Raw genomic sequence first — 20724 nt, 5'->3', positions numbered from 1 at the left:
TGGAGATAGAGGCCATTCATCACCAGGTTGCACAAAGTTCCATACAGCCATGTCAAAACCAACAAAAAGACAACAATGATGATGAAATTCATTTGAAGTAAAACATTGTTTTAAATTTATTATTTAAATCAATGTATTCATTCTTGAAAGGCTTTCAGGTGTGGCTGATCATTATTTCTGCAGACTAGGTCTATAGTTTCAACCCTACTCTCCAACTATTTGCCACTTAAGACAATGTTTTGTGAATTGACATTTTAATTTTTATTATTGTACTGTTTCTATCACAGTTTCAGTCATCAGACAGTGAAAGACCAGAACGTGATACATAAGCAGTTTTACTGTTATCTTGTAGCTGCTGTTACCTAATGTAGTAGTTAATATTTTCAAGGTTGTCATTGTGGTTTCAGAGATTTATTTCAAGCTGCTTCCAGTAATCACATAGCAGAGCACCTGTGCTGGATGAGAATCAAGGGTATTACGACTAAATATCTTAGTCAGAAATAATACTTTTTTTTTTTTTTTTTCCTCTTAAATTGATTATTTTATTTTATTTTATTTTATTTTATTTTATTTTATTTTATTTTATTTTATTTTATTTTATTCTAGCAATCCAGTGGAATAGTCAGCACCCCAACCTGTGTGCATATAATATCATGAGAAGTTGAAAATTAAAAGGTGACTGCACAGTAGATGCTCTAGTTGGCATAATTTTACCTGGTAAGGTACAGATAAAGAGCACAAGAATGAAAAACTAGAGCTGAGTTCTAAAGAGCCCTTTTCAAAGAGGTTTCAGGCTTTACCAGTAAACAGAGGAAAGTACTATTGTAATGACTTAAATTTGATAAACATGTCATCTGTCAATGCACACACATAACAAGGCAAATAAACAAATGATTATCTAAGGAAAAGATTGCGATTCCTAGCATTTAGGAACAGAGATGCTATTTCTTATAATTGATTTATAGAGTTTATCATGCTTTCACTTCCAGCTGCAATAATTTTTTCTTCTGTATCACAAACCATATCATGCCAAAGTATGCAGTATAGTTGCTTTTTTGTTCAGTAGCTTTTCTGTGGGATGTTCAGAAATCATCAGAATCCCAGTATGGCAGTAGTTTGCTACTAATGAATCAATCTATATCAAAAATCAGTAAATATGACAACTCCGCTAATTTTTGGAATATAGGGGTGTTGATTTTGGATCGAGTCTCCAGGAAACTCCATATTAAAGTGAACAGGCTAACTGGATACTCTTTTTATATTTTCAGCAAAATGGGAGTGTGGTTTGATAAATCTTTATGACTCCTGTCAGTCATTTGGCTTCCTCTGAAAACAAGTTGATATCCTTTAGTAATAGTTCAGACAATACAAATTTTACCTGTTGCAAATTACATTGATTACCAACTGTGATGTATGTTAAAAAGCGTGCTTAGTAACAGCTTTTACCAACCCCCCCACTTGTGTACAACTATTTCCATTAAGAACTGTAAATTTGCATTTGATAATTGATGCTACATATCCAGAAACAGCCATTTAGAGAAAAACAGGGTTGGGGGAGAAACACCGGGAGGTATATTAGTGCATGTCTTTATCCCATTGAGGATGAGTTCTACCTGAAAGAAGTTCCTTCAGCCTTTACTGAAAGCATCTCAGGAATCATCTCCACAACATGCCCAAACAATATATTCCTGCACTCAGTTTTCCCAGCCCTGTCCATACTTTTTACTGCTGTGTGAATATATTTGTCTTGAATTTAAATTCCAGCTTCTTTCTCTCCAATGAGTACAGTGCAGGGAAGAAAGTACCTACTTCTTTTTCCAACTGATTTTTCATCTACTTCTACCTCATCAGGCTTCCTTCATCATAAACTACCTTCAAGGACTTTCACATTTCTTTGAAGTTTCACTCAAGAAACTCTTTTAGATCAACCGTGTTTCTCCTCTGATGTCTGCATCCAGCTGGTTCATAGCTTTCTTAAATGTCTTGGAATGGACCATCCCTGAGACTGTATCAGTATTAATCAGAGAATTATTTCACAATTTGCAGGCAGTACCCTTATTTACACTGTAAAATGCCATTTGACCTTTTTTACAGCAACATACTATTCTTCACTCATATCATCTTGGGAAGTTTTATAGCACTATAGCAGAGAGATTGGACACTGAGTTCCCTGAGTAAAATCAGTTGTGATTTCCTAGGTGAGCTTAAGTTTTGCCCAGCATGGAAAAATCTGTGTCCTACAGTGATCAAAGTAGCCAGTGATCACACAGACTTCTGAGAGAAAGTCATACTTTGAAACAAAAGCATTTATAAGATAATCTAGAAACCACAGGACAAATTATATGCACACCTATGGCATTAGGTAACTAATTATCTCACACAGTTGGATCCTAACTTTACTTTAGAAATTGTTCTTCCTTTTCTTCTGGCTCCCCATCTTCCTTCAGCATTAAGGGAGTTCCATTGGTCTCCTCCACTGGTTATTAAATTATGTGATTTCTCTCGATATGTAAGGTGTGCTGCAGTGTATAAACTGAATAACATATGCTGGATAATTGTATTAATTGCCTAACTGCACAAACTCATAGACTCACAGAATAAGTTAGACTGGAAGAGAGAGGCCTCTTGATCTTCAGTCTCTGCTAGTTGGGCTATTGGTCTAATACACTGAGTTTTCTGTGGGACTTGTCCAGTTGAATTTTCAGTATTGCATATGGAAATAAACCAATTTATGCCAATATTTTCAACCCCTCCTCCCAGTAGAGGTTCATGCAACATGTAAAAAAAAAAAAAAGAAAAGAAAAGAAAAGAAAAGAAAAGAAAAGAAAAGAAAAGAAAAGGAAAGGAAAGGAAAGGAAAGGAAAGGAAAGGAAAGGAAAGGAAAGGAAAGGAAAGGAAAGGAAAGGAAAGGAAAGGAAAGGAAANAAAAGAAAAGAAAAGAAAAGAAAAGAAAAGAAAAGAAAAGAAAAGAAAAGAAAAGAAAAGAAAAGAAAAGAAAAGAAAAGAAAAGAAGAGAAAAAAGAAAAGAAAAAAGAAAAGAGTAAATTTGTTTTTAGTTATGTGTCAAGGGGACAAGGACTGAATTTCAGCCACTACTACCATCAAGTAAAATTTCATTTGTTCCTTATCAATCTTTGTATTGTGTATCTCCATATACCATAATCTGGCAAGACATATCTACTGAGTTCATCCTGGGTTTCTTCAACTTAAATTAATGAGGTTTTCTTCCATTGTCAGGTACCAAATGCTCAACATCAGAAGAATAGATTTTACAGACAGATTTCACAGATTTTGAATTAAGTAGGAGTGTAGGAGTCCAGAATGAGGACAGTAGTGGAAATGCATGAGTTAAAGTAACTTTAAAAAAAAAAAAAAAAAAAAAGTTATATTTTATACTATTTCATTTTTCAATGATTTTTTTTTTTTTTCTTCTTCCTTTAAGAAATAAGTCTTATCAGGCTTAATGGGTTTTAGTCATTCTTAACAGCAATCTAATGAGCTCTCCAATTATATAAAGAAGAGCAATTCAGTTCATGCATTACCGTATCCCCTCACATTTCCCCCTCTTCAGATATGACTCACTCAAGGTCATGTAATAAACCAGATGCAGTTTTAGGACTAGAGCACAGGTGTTTCTGGCTTTTGACCTTATAACTACTAATTTAAATGATGCATGGTTTTCTTGATACTCTCTTTTTGAATATCTTAATATTTTACAGACATTAACCAGTAAGGAATAAAAGTGGTGCCCATGTTCATAGCCCCACAAACGTTTTCAGTATCAACAATGAACCAAACACACAAGGTCTACAACGTGTATAACCACAACACTAGGAAAAATTTTAAAAAAAGAAAAGGTAAAAGAAAAGAAAAAAAGAAAGAGCTTTCTTACTCTTTCTGTAGAAAAGAGCTTTACATTTTCCTTAAGAAGGACAGAATGTGGGTAAAAAAGCCTACAAGACATCACGATGCACTACAGCACAAGTCTGCAATTTCTTTCTCAGGGAACACTGGAAATGTGACCTAGCAGTTCTGAAATTATTTAGAAAAAGGAGAGACAACTGCAAACATTTCCAATATTCATTATATTTAGAAAACCTCTAATTGGTCATGATACTAGCTTGCATTTGCATAGCTCCAAGTTAAATACTGCAAAAGACAACAAAGCAAATACAATCTTCTTACCAGCAAAGCTGTTTGCTAGAGTAGATATTTCATCCTCTTCTTGTATGATACTTTATCTCCAATAGAATCCATATACTGTTACCAGGGTCCTACAAAATGATAAAGACAAAAAACAGAAAAAAAACAAAAAAACAGTTCTTTGAAGAATATTGTAAACAAGAAGTACAGATGTAGTAAGATATACTACATCACCAATTTTTTATATCAGATCTAAAGAGAGCAGTTATTACTACAAGGCATTTTAACTAAGAAATTTGTTGGACGAAATTCCATATGAAAGTAACACAGCAAACTTTAGTGGCTGGTGTCTGAGTTTTGTCAAAAAAAAAATGTCAAAAAATGTCAAAAAAAAAAATAAATCCGAATGTAATTCAGAAGGTCAGCTGTATGGTTGTGAAGTTCTGCTGTTAGCTTGGAGTTCAAACTTTATTGCACATAGCTGTCATTGAGCAAACACGTGGTTTTAGGAACAGGAAATCATTGCAAATCAGACTTCAGACACCTTTTTCAACAACCGCATTGAAATGACATGAGAAGTAAATACAGCAACCTTAAGACTTCTTTTCATAGAATCATAGAATTACAGGGACCTACAAGATCATCTACTCCAGCTGTCCTCCAATCACCACTGCTACCACAAGACACTAAACCACATTTCTTAGCTCCTCATCCAGATGCCTCTTGAACACTGCCAGGGATGACAGCCCCACCACCTCTATGGGCAGCCATTCCAGTGCCTGACGCTCTCTGAGAGAAAAAGTTTCTCCTTATGTCTAATCTAAACATCTTCTGGTACAACTTGTGGCCATTTCCTTGGGTCTTGTTTGTTGCCTGGGAGAACAAACACCTCCTCATCACAGCCTCCCTTCAGGAAGTTGTAGAGTGTAACAAGGTCTCCTCTGGGCCTCCTCTTCCCTGGGCTAAACAAACCGAACTCCCTGAGCTGCTCCTCATAAGACTTGTGCTCCAGACCCCTCACCAGTTTCATTGCCTTTCTCTGAACACATCCCAGGGCCTCAATGTCTTTCTTGTAGTGAGGAGCCCAAAACTGAACACAATACACGAGGTGCAGACTAACCATGGCTGAGTACAGGGGGATGATTACCTCTCTGCTCCTGCTATCCACACTACTTCTAATGCAGGCCAGGATACAGTTGGCCTCTTGGCCACCTGGGCACACTATTGGCTCATGTTCAGCTGAACATCAATCAGCAGCCCCAGGGTTGCTGTCCTCTTCACAGTCATCCAGCCACTCATCCCCTAACACTGCATGGGATTGTTGTGGCCAAAGTGCAGAACCCGGCACTTGGCCTTATTGAACTTCATCCCATTCACCTCAGCCCAGCAATTCAGCCTATCCAGATCCCTCTGAAGGGCCTCCTTACCCTCATGCAGATTAACAGCACCTCCCAACTTGGTGTCATCTGCAAACTTACTGAGGGTACACTCAGTCCCCTCATCTAGGTCATCAATGAAGATATTAAAGAAGATGGGCCCCAGTACTGACCCCTGGGGGACACCACTTATAATGGGTTGCCAGCTGGACTTAACTCCATTAACCACTACCTACTGGGCATGGCCCTCTAGCCAGTTCCTTACCCAAAAAAGGATATACCTGTCCAGGCCACAGGCAGCCACTTTTCACAGAAGAATACTGCGAGAGACAGTGTCAAAGGCTTTGCTGAAGTCTAGGTAGACTATATTGACAGCCTTTCCCTCATCTACCACTCTGGTCACCCAGTTGTAGAAGGAGATGGGGTTGGTCAAGCACAACCTGCCTCTCATAAACCCGTGCTGTCTGGGACTGATCTCCTGCTTTCCAAGCACTCTCCGTGTCCCTCACTGCACCTGAAGATATAGAACAAAAAATCACTTGCACTTCCACCCCTAGAACTAAATGCCCTGAACGCCTGAAATCTCTTTTCATAGTTCATAGTCTTCTGTGGGCAATTTCATCACTGCCCGCCTGAACTATGAGTAATGGAAAGTAATCAATGAACCTAACCAGCTCTGGGAGTTTTCTAGTTATGTCCCTGACCTGGGCCCCAGGAAGGCAGCACACTTCCTGATGGCTCCAGTCTGGTCTGCATATTGGGCCTTCAGTTCCTCCGAAAAGGGAGAAGATCAAGGAAATAAAGTGCTGGAAATCATGTTCAAGACCACTCTATTTAGACACACTTTCCACATCTGAAGCAGTAGCAGGACACAAAAAACTAAACATTTACAAGTAAACTGCAGTATACTCAGAGTACAGCGTAAATATTTTATAAGTGTGCAGAACCTGCTAAAAATGGGTTCATTTTCTTTCACTTTTACTAATGCAGCCTAGGCACTGATAGCAACCATAGGTGATGTAACCACTTTATGAAGAAGGATTAATCTTGCCAAATATGAGATGGTTGATGAGATACAGCCTGGTCTGCCTACTGAAGAAAAATCATTGCATTTCAATCTGCTTTTAGTGAGTTCAGGAGTAACTTCAGCCTAAGAGCTCTTTAAGAATATTCTCCTGTTTAACGTGCACCAATTAGAAGCAGGAAAAGCAGATGGCCTAAATAAATTAGGGATAGCGTTCCAGCCTTGTCTCAGTTCATCACCATTGGCAAACCTAAGCAGCAGTACCAGCCAGTCAGGAGTTAGAAAGAGAAGGGAATGTATTTTTTTTTTATTTTTTTTTTCCTCCATTCCTTTCCGGAACAAAATCAGAGAGGCACAGCAGCTGTCAGAGTATTCAGTTTGCAGAGATGTAGAAAGTAGAAACCTGGACAGGATGCATGAAGTCTGAACATTTTCCGACAATGTTTTGATTTCTTGGTATTGCAAGGACTTAGAACACATCAAACTTCCACTGAAGAAAAGGACTTTCATTCCCTGCACTGTCTGGCTGTGTAGTATTGCAGCCTTACATAGAAAGACGTTTTATTCATACACAATTCTGCATGGACCTAACCATCTCCATGCCTTAGAAGACCTAGAGCTAGCAGATTTCTTAGATCTGATTAAGTTAAGTAGAACATACTTTATAGATGTTAAGCAGAAGTTGGTACAGTGGCTTACAAATAATCAGAAAAAAATTGCATATCAATAACTTCTGCCACACAGCTCATAATTGCCACAACAGGATCAATACAGGAAATTCTTGTAGTTTTCCATTTCTCAAACTCCTGTTCAGGGGTGTTGGCACATAGACTGGTAACTGAGCTTTGAGAATTTGGATTGCTTTCTAACACAACATCTGTGCTGCTAATGAAAATTAGCCTTGATAATAGTCATGGGTCCATTTTATTTATTTATATGTTCATTTTAATGATGATGGCTCCAGTTGCTCCGTGGTGTTGTTAATAATGGACTGTATTTCTTGACTATAGCATAGCTTCATGGACTGCACAGTTAGTGAGGTTAGGGTACAGCCCCTGGGTGGAGAGCTGAGAAGGGCAAAACTTATTGTATAATATAAACAAAAAGCTCAGGCATTAAGATCATACCAAATTTCAGCAAATGCTTTACAGGATTGTCTTATCAGTGTGAGGGAGTTTGTTTGGAAGTACCTGTAACAAGCAGATCATAACAGTAACTGAAGTCATACACAGTTCAAGACTGTTGAACAAAGGAGTAGAATAGTATTTAGACCTGGCATATGACTGAAATCAAATGAATGACTAATCTTTCAAAGTGCACATTTACCCAGTTTTCTGACCTAAATGGATATGCCTGTCTGACACTAAATACAGTGTCCAGCAGGTCGAGGGAGGTGATTTTGCCACTTTACTCTGCCCTGGTGAGACCACCTCTGGAGAACTATGTCCAGTTCTGGGCTTCTCTATTCAAGCAAGATAGGGAACTAATGAAGGGAGTCCATCGGAGGACCACAAAGATCACTGGGGGCCTGGAGCATCACTCTTATAAAGAAAGGCTGAATTACCTGGCTCTGTTCAGCCTGGAGAAGACCAAGAGGGGATCTTATCAGTGCTTATAATATGTAAAGCTGTTCAGTGTATGGAGTCAGAATATTTTCAGTGGTGCCCCATGACAGAAAAAGGGGCAGTGTTCACAAACTAGAACAAAGAAAGTTCCTGCTGAACATGACAAGAAAAATTCTTTATTTTGAGGGAGACAGAGTACATGCTTTGTTGTGGTGCCTCTTTCTGTGGATATATTCAAAATCCATCATCTACCTGCTTTCCTGTGCAACCTACTGCAGGGAAAGTGCTTTAGCAGGGGATTTTGACTAGATTATCTCCAGAGGTCCCTTACAATCCCTATGATTCTGTGATACTGTGATTCTTTGATTTTCATTCTATATTTTAAGCTGAAGACAAATTATAGGCCACAAATATACGCAAATATTCCATCAACCAGTTTACTTCTTCCAATGGACAAAATATATATATAAATACATATATTAAATAAAAATATATATATTTAATCACAGTTGGATTTTTTTCTGCCAGATAACTAGAAAGCATACATAACATATGCTGTATGGCTGTATTTCAAATTTAGAAAGCTGGGCGTTTTGCTGTTCAGAACTAAGTGTTTAATGTGTTGCGAGCATTATTAAATACAGTTTGATTTCAGTCTGAATAGCATAACTAAGTAGCCCAGATGCTGCACAACTAGTAGCTATTGTGTTTTGCCTTGACTTTTTTAGTGTCTTTTATTGATGATAATTTTTATTGGTGTTTCCACTGTTAGTGAAAGGTTTCCTATTTCTTTATATTGTACTTTTCTTGACAGTCTAACAGCTTTATTCAACTTCCGTATATGTTATCTTTGTCCTTAAGACCTTTCATTTAAGTTCTGTTTAAGTTGGGACAGTCTTAAAATATCTGAATTTTTACCTGGGGTAAAGATATGTCAAAATAAATAAATAAATAAATAAATAAATAAATTGTTTTCCAAAGCTTTCGGAAAGTTTTGCATCTGGGAACTTCTACCATAATTTTCAAAAGATAAGACTCAAGCATTGCATGCATTCCCAGATGCTCACTTTGGTTACAAATATATTTTTATAGCATTTGAGCTTTTTCGAGCTTACTCAAATCTGGGACTTACAAAATTGTGTAAATATCATAGCACTGCATATAACACTATTTGAATTAGAGTCCTGCTGTTTTAGGCATTGCACACAAATTACATCCAGACTGTTCTTTATCCCTAATTACTCTCAGTTTTTATTTATCGGTTTAAAAGAAGAGACAATCATCTGTACCAAGTCCTGGTCTTCATTAATAATTACTTACAGATACATCCTAGTGCCATCTTCTATTATCTATGACAATCATTCATAAAAGCATTAATAAACACCCTTCTAAAATAGTACCTTTGACCTTTAGATTAAGTGGAGATTAAGGAGGAGAAACTAATGTAGCAGACTGGAATTCAAAAATGGATGAACGTGAGTTCTGAGTCATAACTAAAGAAGAAAGTCATGAGTTCTGGCACGGCTTTCAGTAGCCACCAAATAATTGCACTAAACCTTTATATTTGCTTTATGAAACATGTATATCAATAATCTTTAGCTGAATTTGCAGGGCTTTAAAAAGGCACTGTCCTGAAGATATCATGCTTTCCCTTGTGAGTAAGAACCAAAGGCAGAGCAGGTGTGTAAAGAGGAATGTAAATCTCTGCATCATAGTAGCTTTATAAATGTCCCGTTTCCCAACATCATGTGAATGTTCTGGATGCATCTGCAGTACCTCTGAAATAACAGTTCTCTCCTATGTTCAGACGTCTGAATCATACCCTAAATACCTACTTTAGGTAGAGCTAAATAGCGTTAAAAATCGTAACTACATTGAGTAGTAATAAATTATATATTTAGGAAAGGATTCTTGTTAGAAGAAATTTATCTGGAAGATGCTGCACTTCAAAGAAAAATAACTGTCTCAACGTAGAGAGACTCACAGAACTATAGAATCACTGTGGTTGGAAAAGACGTCTAAAATCACCTAGTCCACCCAGTCATCCACAACCAGTATTGCCCATTAAACCATATTCCTAAGCACTATACTTACTCTTTCCTTAAACACCTATTGGGACAGTAACTCCCTCACTTCCGTGGGCAGCCTATTCCAATGCATTACTACTCTTTTGGAGAAGTTTTTCCCTATATACAGCCTGAATCTCCCCTGGTACAACTTGAGGCCATTTCCTCTCATTCTATCACCGTTACCTGGGAGAAGATGACAAACTTCACCCCTCCACCACCACCTTTCAGGAAGTTGTAGAGTGTGATAAGGTCTCCCTTGAGCTTTCTTCTCTTCAGACTGAACAATCCCAGTTCCCTCAGCTGTTCCCCATAAGACTTGTGCTCCAGACCTTTCACACACTGCCCTTTGTTGCTCTTACTGGACATGCTCCCGTGCCTCACTATCTTGTAGTGAGGGGCCCAAAACTGAACATTGCACTCGAGGTGCATCCTCACCAGAGCTCAGTACAGAGGGATGATCACTTCCCTGCTCCTGCTGGCTATGCTATTTCTGCTACAGTAAGGAAGCCACTGGCCTTCTTGACCACCTAGGCACACTGCTGATTCATGTTTAGTTGAGGGTCAACCAACACCCACAGATCCTTTTCTTCTTCAGAGTTTTCCAGACACTCTGCCTAAAGCCTATATCATTGTAAGAAACTCCTGATTGCATCAATTTGGCAGCTTGGTGAGGGCTGAACTTGAAAGAGCACACTGGGTTTTACTTCTGTGCTATGTCACATGTACTGCAAATTATTGTCAATTTATAAGATGCATCGGTCAGTTTCTAAGACGTACGAGAATGCCAAAGTTCTCATCTGCAGCAGAATTAACAATCTCAGGCATCAAACTGGTCTGCTGTTGCAATATATAACATTTTAAAATGTTCACAGTGACTAATTAAAGAAATGCAATTATAAATCAGAAAAATAAACAGGAATGAGGAAGGCAGATTCTGTGGTCCCTCAATAAGCTGAAAAGATTCCTCTTCTGAAAAAAGACAAGCTAATGTATATCTTTGAGCAACAGTGCCTAAGTAGCTGATACTTGATAAATCAGACCTGCTTGCCAAAGATGTCAGTTCCCATTTTCCTTCCTGTAACCTTTAAATAAAAATAAGTGACATTCTGACTTGTACCAGAATCCCTAATGAAATTGAAAGGCTGTTGAAGTAATTACCTGGCAAATCAGCATGCGTATTTATATAGATCATTTTCCTGCACCTTCTCACTTAGGCACCTGATTTCTCCTATCCATTTTGTTATTAAATCCCATGTGTAGAGGAGTGGGAAAAAACAACAACAAAAAGAAATGGAGCATGAGCAGAACGTGATAGAGTTTAGAGCTTAAAAGCAGGTGGAATTAAGTGGAAATCTGGCCTTGAGTTCCCTTCTTTACAACTATTATCATTCAAGTTTTCTAGGGACCCATGTTACCTGCAGTTTGCTTTGTCTTCAAATTTTTTAGCTGACAAAAAATAAAAAAAAAAAAAAGAAAAAAAAAAAAGATTAGAACTGCTTGTATTTCAAACTGTTTTTTTAATTTTACATCTATTTTGTCTGTGTATTACATGTAGTACGATATGAAAGTGCAGCCACTGTTTAGAGACACTAAGAACAGGCATTTCCACGTACTATTTTTGATGTATCTCACAGAGGGATATTCAGAAAGGCTGACTAAAGCCTTGGACAGCTAATTTCCCCAGGCTTCCATTACACTTAGTTCAGAGGAGGGATCCTTCAGAGAGTGATTCAGATTAGTAGAGTAACTTTTGTTAACCTTTCTGACTGTCCCCCAGCGTGTATCATTTTATGACTAATTGACATCCTCAGTCGATTCTCTTGCAAACAAACACCAACTTCAAATACACAGACCACATGAAATTGGTCTCTTGCTGGCATTCTCAGTACTCTCTCACAGTAGCATCCATTCCTTTCAAGTTATTATAATTATAATGAAAAATACTGCTTTAACAGCAGGGTTGCTGTATGAAGTGGCACTGAATACTTGAATTGTCACTGCATCATTTTTCAGCCTTGCTATTTGGAAATATCAAACCTTCTTTCACCTGATGGTCTAGATGTACCCCACTGAGAGATCTCTATATCTGATCAAAGGCCAGGTTAGAGACGATTCTTGCACTAACACTGCATGGAAGCTAAGACAGCTTAAAGCCTATTAGCTAGTAATGTGAGGAATCATGTATTCATCTCTAGGATTCGTCTGTGCTTTGAACAGAAAGTCTTGAGCTTTTTGCCTACAACTCCTGAGTGCTGTATGGATCTTATGAGAAGATAGGGACTGGCAAATTGCAGATGACGATGTATCTGGTTATTGCAATAATTCAGCTATGTATGACTAACTGGCACTGTTAGAGTCAGTTAACACTGATCCATCCATAAAATGTATTTACTGAGCTAGTTCCAGAGTGCAATGGTTAAAAAGTAGTTGCTCTTGCTATAAAGAGAAGGAAAGCAAGCTTCTAATCTTGTGTGCTATGCATTCACAAAATTAAAATCAGAGTCCTACATTTCTAAATTGCATTTTGTTTTGGCTTGTTTGCTTTATTTATTTATTTATTTATTTTCCTCTCCATTATTTTCTTGAGAATAGCCTAAAGGGTGTGTGTTATATGCTTGTTTCAAAATTAGTCTAAATGTAGAAGTTTTAACTTGTAAAAAATGGATATGTGAAGGTTGTAAGGATTTTAGCATATTAGTAAAATCATGGAATTGTGAGAAGGATACATTTGAACACTTGAAATAGAATTGAAACATTGTGAGATTTTAGAAAGTCTAGACAATTTGTTATTCCTCTCTTGGCAGTTTTGTATTTTAGAGCAACCCAAGCACAAATAAAAGCCTTATAAAAATGGGAGATTACATCCAACTCAGCTTTCCTGAAACAATGCAAACACAGTGCAAAAGTAAAGAGCGATGGTATTTATATCCCCAAAATTCTTTTATCATTGCTCACAAATGCTTGAAATGGAAAAGATTTTATAATGGCTTAAAGCCATGAAGGACTAGAGCTGCCTACAAGGCTCATGTCCAAATGCTTTCAGCCTAGAGAAGGCTTATAACTGCTGTTAACAAGGAAGGACAGCAGAGACCCTACAGAGAGATTCATCACACCTGAGCTAGACATCTGCATCTCAGCTAGTTACCTTAGGCTCCCTTTCCACTCAACAAGAGTGAATAGCACTGTTACAGTATGAGACATCTGTCTCTTTTAGACATCTTCTTTAAGATGACATGTTTCTCACCCTGAACCTCTCCAGTTTCTCTTCATTGGTTATAACTAGAGTCTGGACAACTGGCTCAGATAGTAGGCATTTAAAAGCACATGTGGAAATCCTACTTCTGCTAAGTTCAGGCCCTTCCGGTGTGGTTATGTTGTATATATCTCAACATGTCAATATGTACTACAGTCATCAGCATTGGCTACCAAGTTATGCATAGTGATATGTATCACTGAAATATTTTTTTTTTCACAATGATTAAGAGCAAAGTGGCTGAGTTCAATGCAATTGAGTGTTTAATAATAACATTTAGATAAACAAATGATTGTTGTTGTTGTTGCTTTTACTAGTGATTCTGATGAAGAGATGTTCATGAAACATATTTCTTTCTTGAAATGTGGGATAACATAAAGCGAAAGCACAAGTGTGCACCGAAGTGCTTTCTCACACAGTGTTGGTGTAACCAAAGTATTTCTCCATCTCAGGAAAGAGAGGCATGACTTCACATTCCTTGCCAGTTTTGCTAAGTCAAAGCAGTTCTAAAAATCCTCCTCATAAAATCCATTCAGTGTCTCCTTTCCAGTTAGTGGTATTCAATCTTCTGTTAATAAGAGGATTTTCCCTTCTGGTTTTACTGATAGGAAATATCTCCTTTAAATGCTATAGATCTGATGCAGCCATATATGAAAAGAACCCTGCTCCCTAACACGGCAAATTGTTATCCCCTCTTGTTATATGAATCAAGTTAGATATACAAACCTTTGCTGTTCCTTTTTGTTATGAACTCAGGCAGAACCTCAGCGTTACACATGTAGCTAAGAGCTATAGTTAACTTCAATAAGCCCTATAGACTCTCTGTGCTCTCAATCTATAAATTGTTGTAAAAGTTGTTACTCTGGAATGTCTCCTCTAGCAAGAACAAGATTCAAAATTGAAAAGTAGATGCCTCTAGTTTCGAGATCAATTCATGGCAGTAAAAGCATTCTCCAGTTTTAACCAGGGTTTAGCTACAGCTACATCATTCTTCCATTGTCTGCCACTAAAAGCGTTTTTTACAAACCTAATTTGGACTGACCTGGCTTGGATCATAAAATTCTCTTATATACGTATCTAGTCATATTTTGTACCACTTTCAATAAGAAAGAAGGAAATCAGTGTGTTTCTCTTTTGTGACAGCATAACACTTTGAGAGAAGAGCTAACTGAGAATAGTCATGGTTTGACTGCTGTTAACTGTTGCTGAAGATCATAAGCATCTTCCATATTATTAATGTTCTGCATCACTGAAAGAAATTTAATTCTAGGCAGTCCTGGATATATTTTATATTTGGACGTGAGAGTGTTAATTCTGAAAAATAAATAAATAAAAATATTCAGTATCTGTAAGGTATTTTCTTTTTAGCATTCTATATCCTTTAATATGTTTAAGGGTGGCTCTGAAATATCAACTGGTACTACCCTAGTTCCTGCCTTATTTCCAGACCTGAGGTGGCATGGCACATGTTCCAGGTTGGTGTGTTCATGCCTGCTTTTAGTTACACAGAAAAAATAAATTTTCTTTCAGTGCATCATGTTGCCTTGGCTTTCTGGTGTAAATGTCCCTAGACCTTAGGTTTGGATAGGTAACAGCATCAGTTTTGCCTTTGAACTTCAAAATTTTAGGAGTTTCATTACGAAGTCAAATGTTGAAAGCATTTTGCAGTCTAGGTGAGGTCAAGTATGTTTTTATAGGGGTATCCAGGTATTCAGTGCAATGACCTGTTTCTCACACGTTGTTTTAGGTTTGTTAGGCCATTACCTGAATAATAATAATCTGCTCACACAGACTTGAGAATGGCAGCACAAATGGTTACTTGTGCTTATATGACTTGACAATTCCTCTTGCTTCCTTTTACAAGTCTTTTTATTTTTTTTCAAATTTTTAATTTTTAAACTATTTCTCTTGAAGCAGATCCAGCTAATTCTCACAGTTTCTAAGTTGCAAAGCTACCATCTGGCCCATAACTTCGAAAAGCTGTTCTCATTGTAGAGACTTCCTTGTTTGACACTCCATCTAAGACTGCTTACTCCCTCTCCTCCCACTATCCTAGGCATGCTAATAAAACAACAACAACAAATATTTTTAAATGGAACCACAGTAAGACTTTTATGGCAGGAAAATAATTTGTGCCAAAAATGCTAACCAAGTTTTAACTCACTTCAAATAATAAAAAGCTGCTTGCTTGGAAAAAAGAAATCACAAACTCTCACATGAGTCTACAGCAGATACTATGGGGAGAAGTACCCATTAAATCACGACACAAGAATAGTTGAGCAGACATCCTGCTTTCTGCTGTTAAATTAGTAGGAAGAATTACAAAATGTCCAACCACTCTTCCAGTTTCTTGTATAATACAATGAAGTTCATTGTTTTTTCTGTTTTTTCTGGTTTTTTTTTTTTTCTTTTTTTATTCCTTAAGAACATTGGTTTGATGTAGCGTATCAATATATCACCTTGGATTTATTTATTTATTTATTTATTTATTTATTAGTAATAAAAAAAATTTCTCCCAAATCAAGACTTTACAAATCTGCTTTGCAATGCTTGCACCCTGAACTTTGATTTTGTAAGAGCTATCTGCCCTTCAGTACGACTTCAGACAGAAACAGAGCAGCTAATTACACCAATTCATTTGTGACAGGGACTGCTGCAATATGTTCAGAAAAAAAAAAAAAATTAAGATTCATAAGACAATATCTCATTTTGAAAGCAAGCTTCATGGGATTGCACAAGAAGAAACAACATCTGAGCATTCTTTGTAGCCTGAGAAAAGAAATGACATCTGAATGCTTTCTAGCTTAAACATCTTTACCCTTAAGCATCTGAATACAGTTGATAAAAATCAGTTATTTTACACATCCCATTTATTTCCCGAACTTTTTTTTCTTTGTGAAGAATAATATGAACATTCATAAACAGACAAAAATAATATTTTTTAAAAAATAGTTCTGCTTGTGATCTATGGATTAGACAATATTTAGCTCCAAAGACCAAAGTCTATTTTATAGTCTACTAAATCGTATGACATAAAGACAAGAATTTATTTGAAGATCATAGTGAATCACTGGCTAATGTTTTTTTATTTTGAGAATTCTGTAGAACTGACCAATGTCAAATGCCTCAGAAGAATAAATAAACCTTATAATCATAGGTCAAAGAGTTGTGATTACTAGCAGCAAACTCCTTATTGTTAAGGGCCAATACCAAAGTCGTTACGGCTTGAAGCATTAATAACCTGGATTGTTGGAAAGATTGCACCTCATCAAGGTTGTGGATGAAACCAAATTCTACTATGGCACTCAATTGGAGGTCAAGGCAACCCTTCAAAGGGAGCCTAAAGAGCTGGAGATACAAACTTAAATAAACCTCATGATATTCAGAGAAAAATAACTGCAGAGTCCTGCATCTGAATTAAAACATTCCCATGCAGTAATACAGGTTAGTGCCTGGTTGTGTGGAGCAACTGGATAAGACCTGAAGAGGCCTGACTTAAACTGGTCATGCTTTGAGGTGGAGAGTGAACTAAAGAGTCTCCAGAGAGCACTTCCAATAGAAGTTACTATATGACAAAGTTAAGATTTAAAATCTAAAAAAAATTCTGTCATTTTATTTTCTTATAAATTTTCTATTTGGTGTACCTATTAAATTTTCTCATTATTCTTGTTGGCAAAGCACACGCTTCAGTTCCTCTTGCCTCCCATCAGTCTTTAAATTTGGCTGGTTTAATTTGATACTCCATTTCGTATTTAGATGGCTATTTGAAATTTATTTGATCTTTCTGTCAGTGATATTTTTTCCATGATAGATGAAATTTGGCATTTTTTAGTCTTTCCATGCCACTCATCTCTGCCAAATTTCTATAATTCTACATCATCTAGTATAAGATTAACAATCTACGTTTAAGAAAAAACAACACAGGTATGTAGAATGGCAAAAATTTTTGTTTCGCAGTTGTCCATTCCTTTATTTATTAAAACATCATTTACTTTTTAACAGCAGCTACACCTTAAGCAAGAGAACTGTTTTGCATACGTAAAGTGTATTAAGGCTATGTTTATAAAAGAATTGACTTACATTAAGAATGACAGGAAATAAGAAAGTAAATCTAAGCGGGTATTCACTACAAGACAAATAATTCCCATAATTCTAAGATGAAAAACAGTATGTAAAACTGTGGCATTCCGTCCCTGACTCTACCATGTTATTTTCTGCTAGACTATTATGATCATTATCTTTCCATTAATGCTATCAGGAGTGTGTTGCATGAGGAGAGAATGACAGGACATAATTCTTAATATCTTTTACACTTGTTTGAATTTCAAAGAACTCTGAGTACTGATCAGCACCAATAAGTAAAATAGTCACATTCTCTTAGCCACGGGTTTGGTAACTAACACTGATTTTGTTTTCTCAAAACCTAGAACTTCTAAATTCCATCTCTGTGAACTTCACAACAATATGAGATTTAGCAAAGATAAATAATAGAATATAATATATAAAATATAAATATAAAATATATAAAGTAAATATTATATATATATATATATATAGTAATAGAATGCAGATACCTTGAAATTAGAACCACTTAAGATGCTGTGGCCATGTGAAATGGTGCAGTTTATCAAGAATCTAACCTGAGATCTGAAAGTGAGATTATCATATTCAGACCACTGCTACATTAGGGAAAAAATATCCACTGAGGACAGAATGAATATTAGGCCCTAATATCTTGCTCCTTTCTGAGATTTCTAATGGGTTCAAAGATGAAACCAGTAGTTCTAAATGGACTATCATGAAGGCTTAATGGAGGCTGCTACAAACATGTGAATTATGAATTCCTACCTCAAAAACATTTTTTTTTCCCCTACAGATTAAACACAGTTATACCAAATTGCTTTGCATGAAAACACAACACTTCACAAGCTACAATTTAACAGAAAGAGACTATCACTATGATGTTATACTTCTTTGACAAACATGTACTTTTGCAGCATATTAAAGCGAGGTCAACTGAAACTTTACATTGCTTTTTCTGGTAAATGCCAAGAGGCAAGAAATTGTAGCATAACATCTCTTTTGATTTTGTATCAAAGCTTGCATAGAAGAGAAGGGAATTAAGTAATCAGGCAAAAATTTATCATTGATATGTATGTAAAATTTCTATTCATTGAGAATGATCTCAGGAAGCCTTGATTCCCAAGGTGGAAATTTCCATTTACTTTTATAATTAGGTGATCAAGTGAAAAGTTAACACACAGTATTTGGATATCTACATGCTTGAAATTATATGAGGAAGAAATTACTGCCTTGTTTCTCTGATGCTTCTATCGATTAAAATCATTCAAAATTAAAAAAAAGAAGAAAACAAAAAGAACTCTTCTTTCTACTCCACCTCTCTTGTTCTCTAATACTCATGCATGGAAATGATCAACATGGCATATATCAAGAAGTTTATTCCCTCTGACTTGGGTGCTGTGGAGGACAAGGATGACAATGTGTGGCCTTATTGGTAATGAGAAATAAATTAACTTCAGCAGTCAAGAAATGGAGTATCAAGGTAGTTTTCAAGGAAATACAGAGAACTCCCCTATAGTCATGTTGATATGAGGTGGCCATTGTGGATACAACCACAGGACAACTTTTGAATAGCTGGGGTTGAATTTTAGTTGGACAAACAAGAAGAATGAGTCTCTTTTCTCAGCACTATGGGTAGCATTTTTATTTATTGATTGTTCTCAGAAGTAAACGTGAGAAAAGAATCCATGAAAAATACAGCTTTGTAGAAAACTAGAGGGGTAAAAAAAGGGGGGCAGGGGGGAAGAAATTCAACAGTGTAGTCAAAACATTAATTAAAGAGAAATCAAATGAATAAGTACTTGAGTAAAGGCAGGAAGGATTAAAACAGAACATGAAAAGAAAGAGAAGAAAAAAAGTACTAAGCGATGTAAGATCACAGTAAGGAAGCTGAATACTTTCCAATTAAACACGAGTAGGAAAAATGGAATGTAGAAGAGAAAGATTTGCCTCTGTAGTAACTCATATGTGCATTCACATAGGAAACAGTTTTTAATGAGAAATTTCTTCATCTTCTCTCATTAGGAAATGACAAGTTTCATTACAGAAATATTTGGTGATTTAAGTTCTTCTTTCCCTCCAATTGGTAATTCAACCCCACTCATGTCACATTCCATTTTTGTCTTTGGTGAATTTTCCTGTTTATGAAGAAAGGAGCAATAAATGAGGTGTTACCAACAGAAGAAAGTTGGTAAGTGGGAACTTGAGAAAGAGAAATTTACTAATATATAGAAGGAAAGAACAAGAAAGAAGGAAAATTTATTTTAAAACAGTAGAGAGTACGGGATGGGAAAAGAAATCAAGTCTGGAAACCTAACATGTTCAAAGGCTGTTAACCAATAATTGTACACAGTTGTTTTTTTCTATTCATTTTGTGGTAGCTATTTTTTTGTTTGTTTGTGTTTTGATTTATGCCAGAGCTCTGCATTTGCTGAAGACAAGAGCGTATATGCTGAAGTGTTTATAAAACTCACTGTCTGATATTTTTAACATACAAAAGTAAAAGTATAATTTTTGAGCTAGAAAGGTCCACAGAGATCCGTGATCCAAGAGTGAACATGAACTAATACACCAAATAAACCTGGAATCAGAGTTGGACTTCTGTATTAAAGACTCTGATATGTGGCAAACAGAATTTACATTGAAATAGTTTAATATTGCAATATAGGTTTTGTCACCTGATGAAATTCTATTTTGTTTTATTTCTCTCCACAGATCTTCTCTCACTCCTTTCCAAGTTCAAGGGAGAAATACAGAGGACCACTAAAGAAAGTCAGCTGATACAAGTATGGTGACTCTGCTCACACCAAAGATTGGAACTCTGAAACTAATGAAATTCTGGAATTAATGAAATTCTGGAATTAATGAAATTAGGAGATTATGATGGATAAGGCAGCAGCACTACTAAAGAGTGTCTAGGATAGTATTTGCAAAATAAATAAATGGCCATGTTCATGGCATTCTCAATTAACCTTTATAAACTGAGTACAGAATGATAAATCCATAATTATTACAAGAAAGATCACTAAGAATAATCTTCTGCTATGACAGTAGCTTGTGGTTTTTCACTGCAATATTATTTCTGATGTAATATACCCATTGAACACATTTTTTCCTGTGGAAACTGCTGAATAGCACAAGACAAAAAAGTGACCTTCTTGGCAGCTAGGTGCACTTGGGATAATTTGTCTTCTTCAACAATGGCTAACTAAAT

At 36.4% G+C, this 20724-nt stretch overlaps 1 protein-coding gene across 11 annotated transcripts in view; it reads right to left on the bottom strand.

Moving 5' to 3' along the window:
- The window catches only part of TENM4 (teneurin transmembrane protein 4), a 1512248-nt gene that overhangs the window by 730228 nt on the left and 761296 nt on the right, over window positions 1-20724 (bottom strand). For all 11 annotated transcript variants that reach the window (XM_032442260.1, XM_032442267.1, XM_032442273.1 and 8 more), the window contains exon 6: window positions 4186-4274. The gene's annotated coding sequence lies outside the window, so the exon portion shown is untranslated. The remainder of the gene's footprint in view (window positions 1-4185; window positions 4275-20724) is intronic.

This window comes from Coturnix japonica, chromosome 1 (genome assembly GCF_001577835.2).
Source record: "Coturnix japonica isolate 7356 chromosome 1, Coturnix japonica 2.1, whole genome shotgun sequence".
In the NCBI taxonomy this organism is placed as follows: Eukaryota; Metazoa; Chordata; class Aves; order Galliformes; family Phasianidae; genus Coturnix; species Coturnix japonica.
This window is presented reverse-complemented; position numbering and strand designations above follow the sequence as displayed.